The sequence below is a fragment of the Lampris incognitus genome, chromosome 1 (assembly GCF_029633865.1).
Source record: "Lampris incognitus isolate fLamInc1 chromosome 1, fLamInc1.hap2, whole genome shotgun sequence".
NCBI lineage: Eukaryota > Metazoa > Chordata > Actinopteri > Lampriformes > Lampridae > Lampris > Lampris incognitus.
In genome coordinates, this window is record NC_079211.1 from 86,843,621 (window position 1) to 86,864,617 (window position 20,997).

Below are 20,997 nucleotides of genomic sequence, written 5' to 3' on the forward strand. Positions count from 1 at the left end.
CAAAGGACCAAAAACACCGAACAAGACTAATCTATGGTGTCTGCAGACGACCAAAAACACTGAACAAGACTAATCTATGGTGTCTGCAGAGGACCAAAAACACCGAAGAAGAGTGATCTATGGTGTCTGTGGAGGACCAAAAACACCGAACAAGACTAATCTATGGTGTCTGCGGAGGACCAAAAACACCGAACAAGACTAATGTATGGTGTCTGCAGAGGACCAAATACACCGAACACAACGTATCTACACTGTCTGCAGAGGACCAAAAACACCGAACAAGACTAAACTACGGTGTCTGCGGAGGACCAATAACACCGAACAAGACTAATCTACACTGCCTGCGGAGGACCAAGAACACCGAACAAGACTAATCTACACTCTCTGCGGAGGACCAAATACACCGAACACAACGTATCTACACTGTCTGCGGAGGACCAAAAACACCGAACAAGACTAATGTACACTGTCTGCGGAGGACCAAAAACACCGAACAAGACTAATCTACACTGTCTGCGGAGGACCAAAAACACCGAACAAGACTAATCTATGCTGTCTGCGGAGGACCAAAAACACCTAACAAGACTAATCTATGGTGTCTGCAGAGGACCAAAAACACCGAACAAGACTAATCTACACTGTCTGCGGAGGATCAAAAACACCGAAGACTAATCTATGGTGTCTGCGGAGGACCAAAAACACCGAACAAGACTAATCTAAGGTGTCTGCGGAGGACCAAAAACACCGAACAAAACTAATCTAAACTGTCTGCAAAGGACCAAAAACACCGAACAAGACTAATCTATGGTGTCTGCAGACGACCAAAAACACCGAACAAGACTAATCTATGGTGTCTGCAGAGGACCAAAAACACCGAACAAGAGTGATCTATGGTGTCTGTGGAGGACCAAAAACACCGAACAAGACTAATCTACACTGTCTGCGGAGGACCAAATACACCGAACACAACGTATCTACACTGTCTGCAGAGGACCAAAAACACCGAACAAGACTAAACTACGGTGTCTGCGGAGGACCAATAACACCGAACAAGACTAATCTATACTGCCTGCGGAGGACCAAGAACACCGAACAAGACTAATCTACACTGTCTGCGGAGGACCAAATACACCGAACACAACGTATCTACACTGTCTGCGGAGGACCAAAAACACCGAACAAGACTAATGTACACTGTCTGCGGAGGACTAAAAACACCGAACAAGGCTAATCTATGCTGTCTGTGGAGGACCAAAAACACCTAACAAGACTAATCTATGGTGTCTGCAGAGGACCAAAAACACCGAACAAGACTAATCTACACTGTCTGCGGAGGATCAAAAACACCGAAGACTAATCTATGGTGTCTGCGGAGGACCAAAAACACCGAACAAGACTAATCTAAGGTGTCTGCGGAGGACCAAAAACACCGAACAAAACTAATCTAAACTGTCTGCGGAGGACCAAAAACACCTAAAAAGACTAATCTATGGTGTCTGCGGAGGACCAAAAACACCGAACAAGACTAATCTATGGTGTCTGTGGAGGACCAAAAACACCGAACAAGACTAACCTATGGTGTCTGCGGAGGACCAAAAACACTGAACAAGACTAATGTACACTGTCTGCGGAGGACCAAAAACACCGAACAAGACTAATCTATGGTGTCTGCAGAGGACCAAAAACACCGAACAAGACTAATCTATGGTGTCTGTGGAGGACCAAAAACACCGAACAAGACTAATCTATGGTGTCTGCGGAGGACCAAAAACACAGAACACAACTAATCTACACTGTCTGCGGAGGACCAAAAACACCGAACAAGACTAATCTATGGTGTCTGCGGAGGACCAAAAACACCGAACACAACTAATCTACACTGTCTGCGGAGGACCAAAAACACCGAACAAGACTAATCTATGGTGTCTGCGGAGGACCAAAAACACCGAACACAACTAATCTACACTGTCTGCAGAGGACCAAAAACACCGAACAAGACTAAACTACGGTGTCTGCGGAGGACCAATAACACCGAACAAGACTAATCTATACTGCCTGCGGAGGACCAAGAACACCGAACAAGACTAATCTACACTGTCTGCGGAGGACCAAATACACCGAACACAACGTATCTACACTGTCTGCGGAGGACCAAAAACACCGAACAAGACTAATGTACACTGTCTGCGGAGGACTAAAAACACCGAACAAGACTAATCTATGCTGTCTGCGGAGGACCAAAAACACCTAACAAGACTAATCTATGGTGTCTGCAGAGGACCAAAAACACCGAACAAGACTAATCTACACTGTCTGCGGAGGATCAAAAACACCGAAGACTAATCTATGGTGTCTGCGGAGGACCAAAAACACCGAACAAGACTAATCTAAGGTGTCTGCGGAGGACCAAAAACACCGAACAAAACTAATCTAAACTGTCTGCGGAGGACCAAAAACACCTAAAAAGACTAATCTATGGTGTCTGCGGAGGACCAAAAACACCGAACAAGACTAATCTATGGTGTCTGTGGAGGACCAAAAACACCGAACAAGACTAACCTATGGTGTCTGCGGAGGACGAAAAACACTGAACAAGACTAATGTACACTGTCTGCGGAGGACCAAAAACACCGAACAAGACTAATCTATGGTGTCTGCAGAGGACCAAAAACACCGAACAAGACTAATCTATGGTGTCTGTGGAGGACCAAAAACACCGAACAAGACTAATCTATGGTGTCTGCGGAGGACCAAAAACACAGAACACAACTAATCTACACTGTCTGCGGAGGACCAAAAACACCGAACAAGACTAATCTATGGTGTCTGCGGAGGACCAAAAACACCGAACAAAACTAATCTACACTGTCTGCGGAGGACCAAAAACACCGAACAAGACTAATCTATGGTGTCTGCGGAAGACCAAAAACACCGAACAAGTCTAATCTACACTGTCTGCAGAGGACCAAAAACACCGAACAACACTAATCTATGGTGTCTGCGGAGGACCGAAAACACCGAACAAGACTAATCTACACTGTCTGCGGAGGACCAAAAACACCGAACAAGACTAATCTACACTGTCTGCAAAGGACCAAAAACACCGAACAAGACTAATCTATGGTGTCTGCAGACGACCAAAAACACCGAACAAGACTAATCTATGGTGTCTGCAGAGGACCAAAAACACCGAACAAGAGTGATCTATGGTGTCTGTGGAGGACCAAAAACACCGAACAAGACTAATCTATGGTGTCTGCGGAGGACCAAAAACACCGAACAAGACTAATCTACACTGTCTGCGGAGGACCAAATACACCGAACACAACGTATCTACACTGTCTGCAGAGGACCAAAAACACCGAACAAGACTAAACTACGGTGTCTGCGGAGGACCAATAACACCGAACAAGACTAATCTATGGTGTCTGCGGAGGACCAAAAACACAGAACACAACTAATCTACACTGTCTGCGGAGGACCAAAAACACCGAACAAGACTAATCTATGGTGTCTGCGGAGGACCAAAAACACCGAACACAACTAATCTACACTGTCTGCGGAGGACCAAAAACACCGAACAAGACTAATCTATGGTGTCTGCGGAAGACCAAAAACACCGAACAAGTCTAATCTACACTGTCTGCAGAGGACCAAAAACACCGAACAACACTAATCTATGGTGTCTGCGGAGGACCGAAAACACCGAACAAAACTAATCTAAACTGTCTGCAAAGGACCAAAAACACCGAACAAGACTAATCTACACTGTCTGCAGACGACCAAAAACACCGAACAAGACTAATCTACACTGTCTGCGGAGGACCAAAAACAGCGAACAAGACTAATCTATGGTGTCTGCAGAGGACCAAAAACACCGAACCAGACTAAACTACACTGTCTGCGGAGGACCAAAAACACCGAACAAGGCTAATCTACACTGTCTGCAAAGGACCAAAAACACCGAACAAGACTAATCTATGGTGTCTGCAGACGACCAAAAACACCAAACAAGACTAATCTATGGTGTCTGCAGAGGACCAAAAACACCGAACAAGAGTGATCTATGGTGTCTGTGGAGGACCAAAAACACCGAACAAGACTAATCTATGGTGTCTGCGGAGGACCAAAAACACCGAACAAGACTAATCTACACTGTCTGCGGAGGACCAAATACACCGAACACAACGTATCTAAACTGTCTGCAGAGGACCAAAAACACCGAACAAGACTAAACTACGGTGTCTGCGGAGGACCAATAACACCGAACAAGACTAATCTACACTGCCTGCGGAGGACCAAGAACACCGAACAAGACTAATCTACACTGTCTGCGGAGGACCAAATACACCGAACACAACGTATCTACACTGTCTGCGGAGGACCAAAAACACCGAACAAGACTAATGTACACTGTCTGCGGAGGACCAAAAACACCGAACAAGACTAATCTACACTGTCTGCGGAGGACCAAAAACACCGAACAAGACTAATCTATGCTGTCTGCGGAGGACCAAAAACACCTAACAAGACTAATCTATGGTGTCTGCAGAGGACCAAAAACACCGAACAAGACTAATCTACACTGTCTGCGGAGGATCAAAAACACCGAAGACTAATCTATGGTGTCTGCGGAGGACCAAAAACACCGAACAAGACTAATCTAAGGTGTCTGCGGAGGACCAAAAACACCTAACAAGACTAATCTATGGTGTCTGCAGAGGACCAAAAACACCGAACAAGACTAATCTACACTGTCTGCGGAGGATCAAAAACACCGAAGACTAATCTATGGTGTCTGCGGAGGACCAAAAACACCGAACAAGACTAATCTAAGGTGTCTGCGGAGGACCAAAAACACCGAACAAAACTAATCTACACTGTCTGCGGAGGACCAAAAACACCTAACAAGACTAATCTATGGTGTCTGCGGAGGACCAAAAACACCGAACAAGACTAATCTATGGTGTCTGTGGAGGACCAAAAACACCGAACAAGACTAATCTATGGTGTCTGCGGCGGACCAAAAACACTGAACAAGACTAATGTACACTGTCTGCGGAGGACCAAAAACACCGAACAACACTAATCTATGGTGTCTGCAGAGGACCAAAAACACCGAACAAGACTAATCTATGGTGTCTGTGGAGGACCAAAAACACCGAACAAGACTAATCTATGGTGTCTGCGGAGGACCAAAAACACAGAACACAACTAATCTACACTGTCTGCGGAGGACCAAAAACACCGAACAAGACTAATCTATGGTGTCTGCGGAGGACCAAAAACACCGAACACAACTAATCTACACTGTCTGCGGAGGACCAAAAACACCGAACAAGACTAATCTATGGTGTCTGCGGAAGACCAAAAACACCGAACAAGTCTAATCTACACTGTCTGCAGAGGACCAAAAACACCGAACAACACTAATCTATGGTGTCTGCGGAGGACCGAAAACACCGAACAAGACTAATCTACACTGTCTGCGGAGGACCAAAAACACCGAACAAGACTAATCTACACTGTCTGCAAAGGACCAAAAACACCGAACAAGACTAATCTATGGTGTCTGCAGACGACCAAAAACACCGAACAAGACTAATCTATGGTGTCTGCAGAGGACCAAAAACACCGAACAAGAGTGATCTATGGTGTCTGTGGAGGACCAAAAACACCGAACAAGACTAATCTATGGTGTCTGCGGAGGACCAAAAACACCGAACAAGACTAATCTACACTGTCTGCGGAGGACCAAATACACCGAACACAACGTATCTACACTGTCTGCAGAGGACCAAAAACACCGAACAAGACTAAACTACGGTGTCTGCGGAGGACCAATAACACCGAACAAGACTAATCTATGGTGTCTGCGGAGGACCAAAAACACAGAACACAACTAATCTACACTGTCTGCGGAGGACCAAAAACACCGAACAAGACTAATCTATGGTGTCTGCGGAGGACCAAAAACACCGAACACAACTAATCTACACTGTCTGCGGAGGACCAAAAACACCAAACAAGACTAATCTATGGTGTCTGCGGAAGACCAAAAACACCGAACAAGTCTAATCTACACTGTCTGCAGAGGACCAAAAACACCGAACAACACTAATCTATGGTGTCTGCGGAGGACCGAAAACACCGAACAAGACTAATCTAAACTGTCTGCGGAGGACCAAAAACACCGAACAAGACTAATCTACACTGTCTGCGGAGGACCAAAAACACCGAACAAGACTAATCTACACTGTCTGCGGAGGACCAAAAACAGCGAACAAGACTAATCTATGGTGTCTGCAGAGGACCAAAAACACCGAACCAGACTAATCTACACTGTCTGCGGAGGACCAAAAACACCGAACAAGGCTAATCTACACTGTCTGCAAAGGACCAAAAACACCGAACAAGACTAATCTATGGTGTCTGCAGACGACCAAAAACACCGAACAAGACTAATCTATGGTGTCTGCAGAGGACCAAAAACACCGAACAAGAGTGATCTATGGTGTCTGTGGAGGACCAAAAACACCGAACAAGACTAATCTATGGTGTCTGCGGAGGACCAAAAACACCGAACAAGACTAATCTACACTGTCTGCGGAGGACCAAATACACCGAACACAACGTATCTAAACTGTCTGCAGAGGACCAAAAACACCGAACAAGACTAAACTACGGTGTCTGCGGAGGACCAATAACACCGAACAAGACTAATCTACACTGCCTGCGGAGGACCAAGAACACCGAACAAGACTAATCTACACTGTCTGCGGAGGACCAAATACACCGAACACAACGTATCTACACTGTCTGCGGAGGACCAAAAACACCGAACAAGACTAATGTACACTGTCTGCGGAGGACCAAAAACACCGAACAAGACTAATCTACACTGTCTGCGGAGGACCAAAAACACCGAACAAGACTAATCTATGCTGTCTGCGGAGGACCAAAAACACCTAACAAGACTAATCTATGGTGTCTGCAGAGGACCAAAAACACCGAACAAGACTAATCTACACTGTCTGCGGAGGATCAAAAACACCGAAGACTAATCTATGGTGTCTGCGGAGGACCAAAAACACCGAACAAGACTAATCTATGGTGTCTGCGGAGGACCAAAAACACCTAACAAGACTAATCTATGGTGTCTGCAGAGGACCAAAAACACCGAACAAGACTAATCTACACTGTCTGCGGAGGATCAAAAACACCGAAGACTAATCTATGGTGTCTGCGGAGGACCAAAAACACCGAACAAGACTAATCTAAGGTGTCTGCGGAGGACCAAAAACACCGAACAAAACTAATCTACACTGTCTGCGGAGGACCAAAAACACCTAACAAGACTAATCTATGGTGTCTGCGGAGGACCAAAAACACCGAACAAGACTAATCTATGGTGTCTGTGGAGGACCAAAAACACCGAACAAGACTAATCTATGGTGTCTGCGGAGGACCAAAAACACCGAACAAGACTAATCTATGGTGTCTGTGGAGGACCAAAAACACCGAACAAGACTAATCTATGGTGTCTGCGGAGGACCAAAAACACAGAACACAACTAATCTACACTGTCTGCGGAGGACCAAAAACACCGAACAAGACTAATCTATGGTGTCTGCGGAGGACCAAAAACACCGAACAGAACTAATCTACACTGTCTGCGGAGGACCAAAAACACCGAACAAGACTAATCTATGGTGTCTGCGGAAGACCAAAAACACCGAACAAGTCTAATCTACACTGTCTGCAGAGGACCAAAAACACCGAACAACACTAATCTATGGTGTCTGCGGAGGACCGAAAACACCGAACAAGACTAATCTACACTGTCTGCGGAGGACCAAAAACACCGAACAAGACTAATCTACACTGTCTGCAAAGGACCAAAAACACCGAACAAGACTAATCTATGGTGTCTGCAGACGACCAAAAACACTGAACAAGACTAATCTATGGTGTCTGCAGAGGACCAAAAACACCGAAGAAGAGTGATCTATGGTGTCTGTGGAGGACCAAAAACACCGAACAAGACTAATCTATGGTGTCTGCGGAGGACCAAAAACACCGAACAAGACTAATGTATGGTGTCTGCAGAGGACCAAATACACCGAACACAACGTATCTACACTGTCTGCAGAGGACCAAAAACACCGAACAAGACTAAACTACGGTGTCTGCGGAGGACCAATAACACCGAACAAGACTAATCTACACTGCCTGCGGAGGACCAAGAACACCGAACAAGACTAATCTACACTCTCTGCGGAGGACCAAATACACCGAACACAACGTATCTACACTGTCTGCGGAGGACCAAAAACACCGAACAAGACTAATGTACACTGTCTGCGGAGGACCAAAAACACCGAACAAGACTAATCTACACTGTCTGCGGAGGACCAAAAACACCGAACAAGACTAATCTATGCTGTCTGCGGAGGACCAAAAACACCTAACAAGACTAATCTATGGTGTCTGCAGAGGACCAAAAACACCGAACAAGACTAATCTACACTGTCTGCGGAGGATCAAAAACACCGAAGACTAATCTATGGTGTCTGCGGAGGACCAAAAACACCGAACAAGACTAATCTAAGGTGTCTGCGGAGGACCAAAAACACCGAACAAAACTAATCTAAACTGTCTGCAAAGGACCAAAAACACCGAACAAGACTAATCTATGGTGTCTGCAGACGACCAAAAACACCGAACAAGAGTGATCTATGGTGTCTGTGGAGGACCAAAAACACCGAACAAGACTAATCTACACTGTCTGCGGAGGACCAAATACACCGAACACAACGTATCTACACTGTCTGCAGAGGACCAAAAACACCGAACAAGACTAAACTACGGTGTCTGCGGAGGACCAATAACACCGAACAAGACTAATATATACTGCCTGCGGAGGACCAAGAACACCGAACAAGACTAATCTACACTGTCTGCGGAGGACCAAATACACCGAACACAACGTATCTACACTGTCTGCGGAGGACCAAAAACACCGAACAAGACTAATGTACACTGTCTGCGGAGGACTAAAAACACCGAACAAGGCTAATCTATGCTGTCTGTGGAGGACCAAAAACACCTAACAAGACTAATCTATGGTGTCTGCAGAGGACCAAAAACACCGAACAAGACTAATCTACACTGTCTGCGGAGGATCAAAAACACCGAAGACTAATCTATGGTGTCTGCGGAGGACCAAAAACACCGAACAAGACTAATCTAAGGTGTCTGCGGAGGACCAAAAACACCGAACAAAACTAATCTAAACTGTCTGCGGAGGACCAAAAACACCTAAAAAGACTAATCTATGGTGTCTGCGGAGGACCAAAAACACCGAACAAGACTAATCTATGGTGTCTGTGGAGGACCAAAAACACCGAACAAGACTAACCTATGGTGTCTGCGGAGGACCAAAAACACTGAACAAGACTAATGTACACTGTCTGCGGAGGACCAAAAACACCGAACAAGACTAATCTATGGTGTCTGCAGAGGACCAAAAACACCGAACAAGACTAATCTATGGTGTCTGTGGAGGACCAAAAACACCGAACAAGACTAATCTATGGTGTCTGCGGAGGACCAAAAACACAGAACACAACTAATCTACACTGTCTGCGGAGGACCAAAAACACCGAACAAGACTAATCTATGGTGTCTGCGGAGGACCAAAAACACCGAACACAACTAATCTACACTGTCTGCGGAGGACCAAAAACACCGAACAAGACTAATCTACACTGTCTGCGGAGGACCAAAAACACCGAACACAACTAATCTACACTGTCTGCAGAGGACCAAAAACACCGAACAAGACTAAACTACGGTGTCTGCGGAGGACCAATAACACCGAACAAGACTAATCTATACTGCCTGCGGAGGACCAAGAACACCGAACAAGACTAATCTACACTGTCTGCGGAGGACCAAATACACCGAACACAACGTATCTACACTGTCTGCGGAGGACCAAAAACACCGAACAAGACTAATGTACACTGTCTGCGGAGGACTAAAAACACCGAACAAGACTAATCTATGCTGTCTGCGGAGGACCAAAAACACCTAACAAGACTAATCTATGGTGTCTGCAGAGGACCAAAAACACCGAACAAGACTAATCTACACTGTCTGCGGAGGATCAAAAACACCGAAGACTAATCTATGGTGTCTGCGGAGGACCAAAAACACCGAACAAGACTAATCTAAGGTGTCTGCGGAGGACCAAAAACACCGAACAAAACTAATCTAAACTGTCTGCGGAGGACCAAAAACACCTAAAAAGACTAATCTATGGTGTCTGCGGAGGACCAAAAACACCGAACAAGACTAATCTATGGTGTCTGTGGAGGACCAAAAACACCGAACAAGACTAACCTATGGTGTATACGGAGGACCAAAAATACTGAACAAGACTAATGTACACTGTCTGCGGAGGACCAAAAACACCGAACAAGACTAATCTATGGTGTCTGCAGAGGACCAAAAACACCGAACAAGACTAATCTATGGTGTCTGTGGAGGACCAAAAACACCGAACAAGACTAATCTATGGTGTCTGCGGAGGACCAAAAACACAGAACACAACTAATCTACACTGTCTGCGGAGGACCAAAAACACCGAACAAGACTAATCTATGGTGTCTGCGGAGGACCAAAAACACCGAACACAACTAATCTACACTGTCTGCGGAGGACCAAAAACACCGAACAAGACTAATCTATGGTGTCTGCGGAAGACCAAAAACACCGAACAAGACTAATCTACACTGTCTGCGGAGGACCAAAAACACCGAACAAGACTAATCTACACTGTCTGCGGAGGACCAAAAACAGCGAACAAGACTAATCTATGGTGTCTGCAGAGGACCAAAAACACCGAACCAGACTAATCTACACTGTCTGCGGAGGACCAAAAACACCGAACAAGGCTAATCTACACTGTCTGCAAAGGACCAAAAACACCGAACAAGACTAATCTATGGTGTCTGCAGACGACCAAAAACACCGAACAAGACTAATCTATGGTGTCTGCAGAGGACCAAAAACACCGAACAAGAGTGATCTATGGTGTCTGTGGAGGACCAAAAACACCGAACAAGACTAATCTATGGTGTCTGCGGAGGACCAAAAACACCGAACAAGACTAATCTACACTGTCTGCGGAGGACCAAATACACCGAACACAACGTATCTACACTGTCTGCAGAGGACCAAAAACACCGAACAAGACTAAACTACGGTGTCTGCGGAGGACCAATAACACCGAACAAGACTAATCTACACTGCCTGTGGAGGACCAAGAACACCGAACAAGACTAATCTACACTGTCTGCGGAGGACCAAATACACCGAACACAACGTATCTACACTGTCTGCGGAGGACCAAAAACACCGAACAAGACTAATGTACACTGTCTGCGGAGGACCAAAAACACCGAACAAGACTAATCTACACTGTCTGCGGAGGACCAAAAACACCGAACAAGACTAATCTATGCTGTCTGCGGAGGACCAAAAACACCTAACAAGACTAATCTATGGTGTCTGCAGAGGACCAAAAACACCGAACAAGACTAATCTACACTGTCTGCGGAGGATCAAAAACACCGAAGACTAATCTATGGTGTCTGCGGAGGACCAAAAACACCGAACAAGACTAATCTAAGGTGTCTGCGGAGGACCAAAAACACCTAACAAGACTAATCTATGGTGTCTGCAGAGGACCAAAAACACCGAACAAGACTAATCTACACTGTCTGCGGAGGATCAAAAACACCGAAGACTAATCTATGGTGTCTGCGGAGGACCAAAAACACCGAACAAGACTAATCTAAGGTGTCTGCGGAGGACCAAAAACACCGAACAAAACTAATCTACACTGTCTGCGGAGGACCAAAAACACCTAACAAGACTAATCTATGGTGTCTGCGGAGGACCAAAAACACCGAACAAGACTAATCTATGGTGTCTGTGGAGGACCAAAAACACCGAACAAGACTAATCTATGGTGTCTGCGGAGGACCAAAAACACTGAACAAGACTAATGTACACTGTCTGCGGAGGACCAAAAACACCGAACAAGACTAATCTATGGTGTCTGCAGAGGACCAAAAACACCGAACAAGACTAATCTATGGTGTCTGTGGAGGACCAAAAACACCGAACAAGACTAATCTATGGTGTCTGCGGAGGACCAAAAACACAGAACACAACTAATCTACACTGTCTGCGGAGGACCAAAAACACCGAACAAGACTAATCTATGGTGTCTGCGGAGGACCAAAAACACCGAACACAACTAATCTACACTGTCTGCGGAGGACCAAAAACACCGAACAAGACTAATCTATGGTGTCTGCGGAAGACCAAAAACACCGAACAAGTCTAATCTACACTGTCTGCAGAGGACCAAAAACACCGAACAACACTAATCTATGGTGTCTGCGGAGGACCGAAAACACCGAACAAGACTAATCTACACTGTCTGCGGAGGACCAAAAACACCGAACAAGACTAATCTACACTGTCTGCGGAGGACCAAAAACACCGAACAAGACTAATCTACACTGTCTGCGGAGGACCAAAAACAGCGAAAAAGACTAATCTATGGTGTCTGCAGAGGACCAAAAACACCGAACAAGAGTGATCTATGGTGTCTGTGGAGGACCAAAAACACCGAACAAGACTAATCTATGGTGTCTGCGGAGGACCAAAAACACCGAACAAGACTAATCTACACTGTCTGCGGAGGACCAAATACACCGAACACAACGTATCTACACTGTCTGCAGAGGACCAAAAACACCGAACAAGACTAAACTACGGTGTCTGCGGAGGACCAATAACACCGAACAAGACTAATCTACACTGCCTGCGGAGGACCAAGAACACCGAACAAGACTAATCTACACTGTCTGCGGAGGACCAAATACACCGAACACAACGTATCTACACTGTCTGCGGAGGACCAAAAACACCGAACAAGACTAATGTACACTGTCTGCGGAGGACCAAAAACACCGAACAAGACTAATCTACACTGTCTGCGGAGGACCAAAAACACCGAACAAGACTAATCTAAACTGTCTGCGGAGGACCAAAAACACCTACAAAGACTAATCTATGGTGTCTGCGGAGGACCAAAAACACCGAACAAGACTAATCTATACTGTCTGCGGAGGATCAAAAACACCGAAGACTAATCTATGGTGTCTGCGGAGGACCAAAAACACCGAACAAGACTAATCTAAGGTGTCTGCGGAGGACCAAAAACACCGAACAAGACTAATCTATGCTGTCTGCAAAGGACCAAAAACACCGAACAAGACTAATCTATGGTGTCTGCAGACGACCAAAAACACCGAACAAGACTAATCTATGGTGTCTGCAGAGGACCAAAAACACCGAACAAGAGTGATCTATGGTGTCTGTGGAGGACCAAAAACACTGAACAAGACTAATCTACACTGTCTGCGGAGGACCAAATACACCGAACACAACGTATCTACACTGTCTGCAGAGGACCAAAAACACCGAACAAGACTAAACTACGGTGTCTGCGGAGGACCAATAACACCGAACAAGACTAATCTACACTGCCTGCGGAGGACCAAGAACACCGAACAAGACTAATCTACACTGTCTGCGGAGGACCAAATACACCGAACACAACGTATCTACACTGTCTGCGGAGGACCAAAAACACCGAACAAGACTAATGTACACTGTCTGCGGAGGACCAAAAACACCGAACAAGACTAATCTACACTGTCTGCGGAGGACCAAAAACACCGAACAAGACTAATCTATGGTGTCTGCAGAGGACCAAAAACACCGAACAAGACTAATCTACACTGTCTGCGGAGGATCAAAAACACCGAAGACTAATCTATGGTGTCTGCGGAGGACCAAAAACACCGAACAAGACTAATCTAAGGTGTCTGCGGAGGACCAAAAACACCGAACAAAACAAATCTAAACTGTCTGCGGAGGACCAAAAACACCTAACAAGACTAATCTATGGTGTCTGCGGAGGACCAAAAACACCGAACAAGACTAATCTATGGTGTCTGTGGAGGACCAAAAACACCGAACAAGACTAATCTATGGTGTCTGCGGAGGACCAAAAACACTGAACAAGACTAATGTACACTGTCTGCGGAGAACCAAAAAAACCGAACAAGACTAATCTATGGTGTCTGCAGAGGACCAAAAACACCGAACAAGACTAATCTACACTGTCTGCGGAGGATCAAAAACACCGAACAAGACTAATCTATGGTGTCTGCGGAGGACAAAAAACACCGAACAAGACTAATCTAAGGTGTCTGCGGAGGACCAAAAACACTGAGCAAGACTAATCTACACTGTCTGCGGAGGACCAAAAACACCGAACAAAACTAATCTACACTGTCTGCAGAGGACCAAAAACACCTAACAAGACTAATTTATGGTGTCTGCGGAGGACCAAAAACACCGAACACAACTAATCTACACTGTCTGCGGAGGACCAAAAACACCAAACAAGACTAATCTATGGTGTCTGCAGAGGACCAAAAACACCGAACAAGACTAATCTATGGTGTCTGTGGAGGACCAAAAACACCGAACAAGACTAATCTATGGTGTCTGCGGAGGACCAAAAACACAGAACACAACTAATCTACACTGTCTGCGGAGGACCAAAAACACCGAACAAGACTAATCTACACTGTCTGCGGAGGACCAAAAACACCGAACACAACTAATCTACACTGTCTGCGGAGGACCAAAAACACTGAACAAGACTAATCTATGGTGTCTGCGGAAGACCAAAAACACCGAACAAGTCTAATCTACACTGTCTGCAGAGGACCAAAAACACCGAACAACACTAATCTATGGTGTCTGCGGAGGACCAAAAACACCGAACAACACTAATCTACACTGTCTGCGGAGGACCAAAAACACCGAACAAGACTAATCTACACTGTCTGCGGAGGACCAAAAACACCGAACAAGACTAATCTACACTGTCTGCGGAGGACCAAAAACACCGAACAAGACTAATCTACACTGTCTGCGGAGGACCAAAAACACCGAACCAGACTAATCTACACTGTCTGCGGAGGACCAAAAACACCGAACCAGACTAATCTACACTGTCTGCGGAGGACCAAAAACACCGAACAAGGCTAATCTACACTGTCTGCAAAGGACCAAAAACACCGAACAAGACTAATCTATGGTGTCTGCAGACGACCAAAAACACCGAACAAGACTAATCTATGGTGTCTGCGGAGGACCAAAAACACCGAACACAACTAATCTACACTGTCTGCGGAGGACCAAAAACACCGAACAAGACTAATCTATGGTGTCTGCGGAAGACCAAAAACACCGAACAGGTCTAATCTACACTGTCTGCAGAGGACCAAAAACACCGAACAACACTAATCTATGGTGTCTGCGGAGAACCAAAAACACCGAACAAGACTAATCTACACTGTCTGCGGAGGACCAAAAACACCGAACAAGACTAATCTACACTGTCTGCGGAGGACCAAAAACAGCGAACAAGCCTAATCTATGGTGTCTGCAGAGGACCAAAAACACCGAACCAGACTAATCTACACTGTCTGCGGAGGACCAAAAACACCGAACAAGGCTAATCTACACTGTCTGCAAAGGACCAAAAACACCGAACAAGACTAATCTATGGTGTCTGCAGACGACCAAAAACACCGAACAAGACTAATCTATGGTGTCTGCAGAGGACCAAAAACACCGAACAAGAGTGATCTATGGTGTCTGTGGAGGACCAAAAACACCGAACAAGACTAATCTATGGTGTCTGCGGAGGACCAAAAACACCGAACAAGACTAATCTACACTGTCTGCGGAGGACCAAATACACCGAACACAACGTATCTACACTGTCTGCAGAGGACCAAAAACACCGAACAAGACTAAACTACGGTGTCTGCGGAGGACCAATAACACCGAACAAGACTAATCTACACTGCCTGCGGAGGACCAAGAACACCGAACAAGACTAATCTACACTGTCTGCGGAGGACCAAATACACCGAACACAACGTATCTACACTGTCTGCGGAGGACCAAAGACACCGAACAAGACTAATGTACACTGTCTGCGGAGGACCAAGAACACCGAACAAGACTAATCTACACTGTCTGCGGAGGACCAAAAACACCGAACAAGACTAATGTACACTGTCTGCGGAGGACCAAAAACACCGAACAAGACTAATCTACACTGTCTGCGGAGGACCAAAAACACCGAACAAGACTAATCTATGGTGTCTGCGGAGGACCAAAAACACCTAACAAGACTAATCTATGGTGTCTGCAGAGGACCAAAAACACCGAACAAGACTAATCTACACTGTCTGCGGAGGATCAAAAACACCGAAGACTAATCTATGGTGTCTGCGGAGGACCAAAAACACCGAACAAGACTAATCTAAGGTGTCTGCGGAGGACCAAAAACACCGAACAAAACTAATCTAAACTGTCTGCGGAGGACCAAAAACACCTAACAAGACTAATCTATGGTGTCTGCAAAGGACCAAAAACACCGAACAAAACTAATCTAAACTGTCTGCAAAGGACCAAAAACACCGAACAAGACTAATCTATGGTGTCTGCAGAGGACCAAAAACACCGAACAAGAGTGATCTATGGTGTCTGTGGAGGACCAAAAACACCGAACAAGACTAATCTATGGTGTCTGCGGAGGACCAAAAACACCGAACAAGACTAATCTACACTGTCTGCGGAGGACCAAATACACCGAACACAACGTATCTACACTGTCTGCAGAGGACCAAAAACACCGAACAAGACTAAACTACGGTGTCTGCGGAGGACCAATAACACCGAACAAGACTAATCTATGGTGTCTGCGGAGGACCAAAAACACAGAACACAACTAATCTACACTGTCTGCGGAGGACCAAAAACACCGAACAAGACTAATCTATGGTGTCTGCGGAGACTCAAAAACACCGAACACAACTAATCTACACTGTCTGCGGAGGACCAAAAACACCGAACAAGACTAATCTATGGTGTCTGCGGAAGACCAAAAACACCGAACAAGTCTAATCTACACTGTCTGCAGAGGACCAAAAACACCGAACAACACTAATCTATGGTGTCTGCGGAGGACCGAAAACACCGAACAAGACTAATCTACACTGTCTGCGGAGGACCAAAAACACCGAACAAGACTAATCTACACTGTCTGCGGAGGACCAAAAACACCGAACAAGACTAATCTACACTGTCTGCGGAGGACCAAAAACACCGAACAAGACTAATCTACACTGTCTGCGGAGGACCAAAAACAGCGAACAAGACTAATCTATGGTGTCTGCAGAGGACCAAAAACACCGAACCAGACTAATCTACACTGTCTGCGGAGGACCAAAAACACCGAACAAGGCTAATCTACACTGTCTGCAAAGGACCAAAAACACCGAACAAGACTAATCTATGGTGTCTGCAGACGACCAAAAACACCGAACAAGACTAATCTATGGTGTCTGCAGAGGACCAAAAACACCGAACAAGACTAATCTACACTGTCTGCGGAGGACCAAATACACCGAACACAACGTATCTAAACTGTCTGCAGAGGACCAAAAACACCGAACAAGACTAAACTACGGTGTCTGCGGAGGACCAATAACACCGAACAAGACTAATCTACACTGCCTGCGGAGGACCAAGAACACCGAACAAGACTAATCTACACTGTCTGCGGAGGACCAAATACACCGAACACAACGTATCTACACTGTCTGCGGAGGACCAAAAACACCGAACAAGACTAATGTACACTGTCTGCGGAGGACCAAAAACACCGAACAAGACTAATCTACACTGTCTGCGGAGGACCAAAAACACCGAACAAGACTAATCTATGCTGTCTGCGGGGGACCAAAAACACCTAAAAAGACTAATCTATGGTGTCTGCAGAGGACCAAAAACACCGAACAAGACTAATCTACACTGTCTGCGGAGGATCAAAAACACCGAAGACTAATCTATGGTGTCTGCGGAGGACCAAAAACACCGAACAAGACTAATCTAAGGTGTCTGCGGAGGACCAAAAACACCTAACAAGACTAATCTATGGTGTCTGCAGAGGACCAAAAACACCGAACAAGACTAATCTACACTGTCTGCGGAGGATCAAAAACACCGAAGACTAATCTATGGTGTCTGCGGAGGACCAAAAACACCGAACAAGACTAATCTAAGGTGTCTGCGGAGGACCAAAAACACCGAACAAAACTAATCTACACTGTCTGCGGAGGACCAAAAACACCTAACAAGACTAATCTATGGTGTCTGCGGAGGACCAAAAACACCGAACAAGACTAATCTATGGTGTCTGTGGAGGACCAAAAACACCGAACAAGACTAATCTATGGTGTCTGCGGAGGACCAAAAACACAGAACACAACTAATCTACACTGTCTGCGGAGGACCAAAAACACCGAACAAGACTAATCTATGGTGTCTGCGGAGGACCAAAAACACCGAACACAACTAATCTACACTGTCTGCGGAGGACCAAAAACACCGAACAAGACTAATCTATGGTGTCTGCGGAAGACCAAAAACACCGAACAAGTCTAATCTACACTGTCTGCAGAGGACCAAAAACACCGAACAACACTAATCTATGGTGTCTGCGGAGGACCGAAAACACCGAACAAGACTATTCTACACTGTCTGCGGAGGACCAAAAACACCGAACAAGACTAATCTACACTGTCTGCAAAGGACCAAAAACACCGAACAAGACTAATCTATGGTGTCTGCAGAGGACCAAAAACACCGAAGAAGAGTGATCTATGGTGTCTGTGGAGGACCAAAGACACCGAACAAGACTAATCTATGGTGTCTGCGGAGGACCAAAAACACCGAACAAGACTAATCTACACTGTCTGCGGAGGACCAAATACACCGAACACAACGTATCTACACTGTCTGCAGAGGACCAAAAACACCGAACAAGACTAAACTACGGTGTCTGCGGAGAACCAATAACACCGAACAAGACTAATCTACACTGCCTGCGGAGGACCAAGAACACCGAACAAGACTAATCTACACTGTCTGCGGAGGACCAAATACACCGAACACAACGTATCTACACTGTCTGCGGAGGACCAAAAACACCGAACAAGACTAATGTACACTGTCTGCGGAGGACCAAAAACACCGAACAAGACTAATCTATGCTGTCTGCGGAGGACCAAAAACACCTAACAAGACTAATCTATGGTGTCTGCAGAGGACCAAAAACACCGAACAAGACTAATCTACACTGTCTGCGGAGGATCAAAAACACCGAAGACTAATCTATGGTGTCTGCGGAGGACCAAAAACACCGAACAAGACTAATCTAAGGTGTCTGCGGAGGACCAAAAACACCGAACAAAACTAATCTAAACTGTCTGCAAAGGACCAAAAACACCGAACAAGACTAATCTATGGTGTCTGCAGACGACCAAAAACACCGAACAAGACTAATCTATGGTGTCTGCAGAGGACCAAAAACACCGAACAAGAGTGATCTATGGTGTCTGTGGAGGACCAAAAACACCGAACAAGACTAATCTACACTGTCTGCGGAGGACCAAATACACCGAACACAACGTATCTACACTGTCTGCAGAGGACCAAAAACACCGAACAAGACTAAACTACGGTGTCTGCGGAGGACCAATAACACCGAACAAGACTAATCTATACTGCCTGCGGAGGACCAAGAACACCGAACAAGACTAATCTACACTGTCTGCGGAGGACCAAATACACCGAACACAACGTATCTACACTGTCTGCGGAGGACCAAAAACACCGAACAAGACTAATGTACACTGTCTGCGGAGGACCAAAAACACCGAAAAAGACAAATCTACACTGTCTGCGGAGGACCAAAAACACCGAACAAGACTAATCTATGCTGTCTGCGGAGGACCAAAAACACCTAACAAGACTAATCTATGGTGTCTGCAGAGGACCAAAAACACCGAACAAGACTAATCTACACTGTCTGCGGAGGATCAAAAACACCGCAGACTAATCTATGGTGTCTGCGGAGGACCAAAAACACCGAACAAGACTAATCTAAGGTGTCTGCGGAGGACCAAAAACACCGAACAAAACTAATCTAAACTGTCTGCGGAGGACCAAAAACACCTAAAAAGACTAATCTATGGTGTCTGCGGAGGACCAAAAACACCGAACAAGACTAATCTATGGTGTCTGCGGAGGACCAAAAACACCGAACAAGACTAATCTATGGTGTCTGCAGAGGACCAAAAACACCGAACAAGACTAATCTATGGTGTCTGTGGAGGACCAAAAACACCGAACAAGACTAATCTATGGTGTCTGCGGAGGACCAAAAACACAGAACACGACTAATCTACACTGTCTGCGGAGGACCAAAAACAACGAACAAGACTAATCTATGGTGTCTGCGGAGGACCAAAAACACCGAACACAACTAATCTACACTGTCTGCGGAGGACCAAAAACACCGAACAAGACTAATCTATGGTGTCTGCGGAAGACCAAAAACACCGAACAAGTCTAATCTACACTGTCTGCAGAGGACCAAAAACACCGAACAACACTAATCTATGGTGTCTGCGGAGGACCGAAAACACCGAACAAGACTAATCTACACTGTCTGCGGAGGACCAAAAACACCGAACAAGACTAATCTACACTGTCTGCGGAGGACCAAAAACAGCGAACAAGACTAATCTACACTGTCTGCGGAGGACCAAAAACAGCGAACAAGACTAATCTATGGTGTCTGCAGAGGACCAAAAACACCGAACCAGACTAATCTACACTGTCTGCGGAGGACCAAAAACACCGAACAAGGCTAATCTACACTGTCTGCAAAGGACCAAAAACACCGAACAAGAC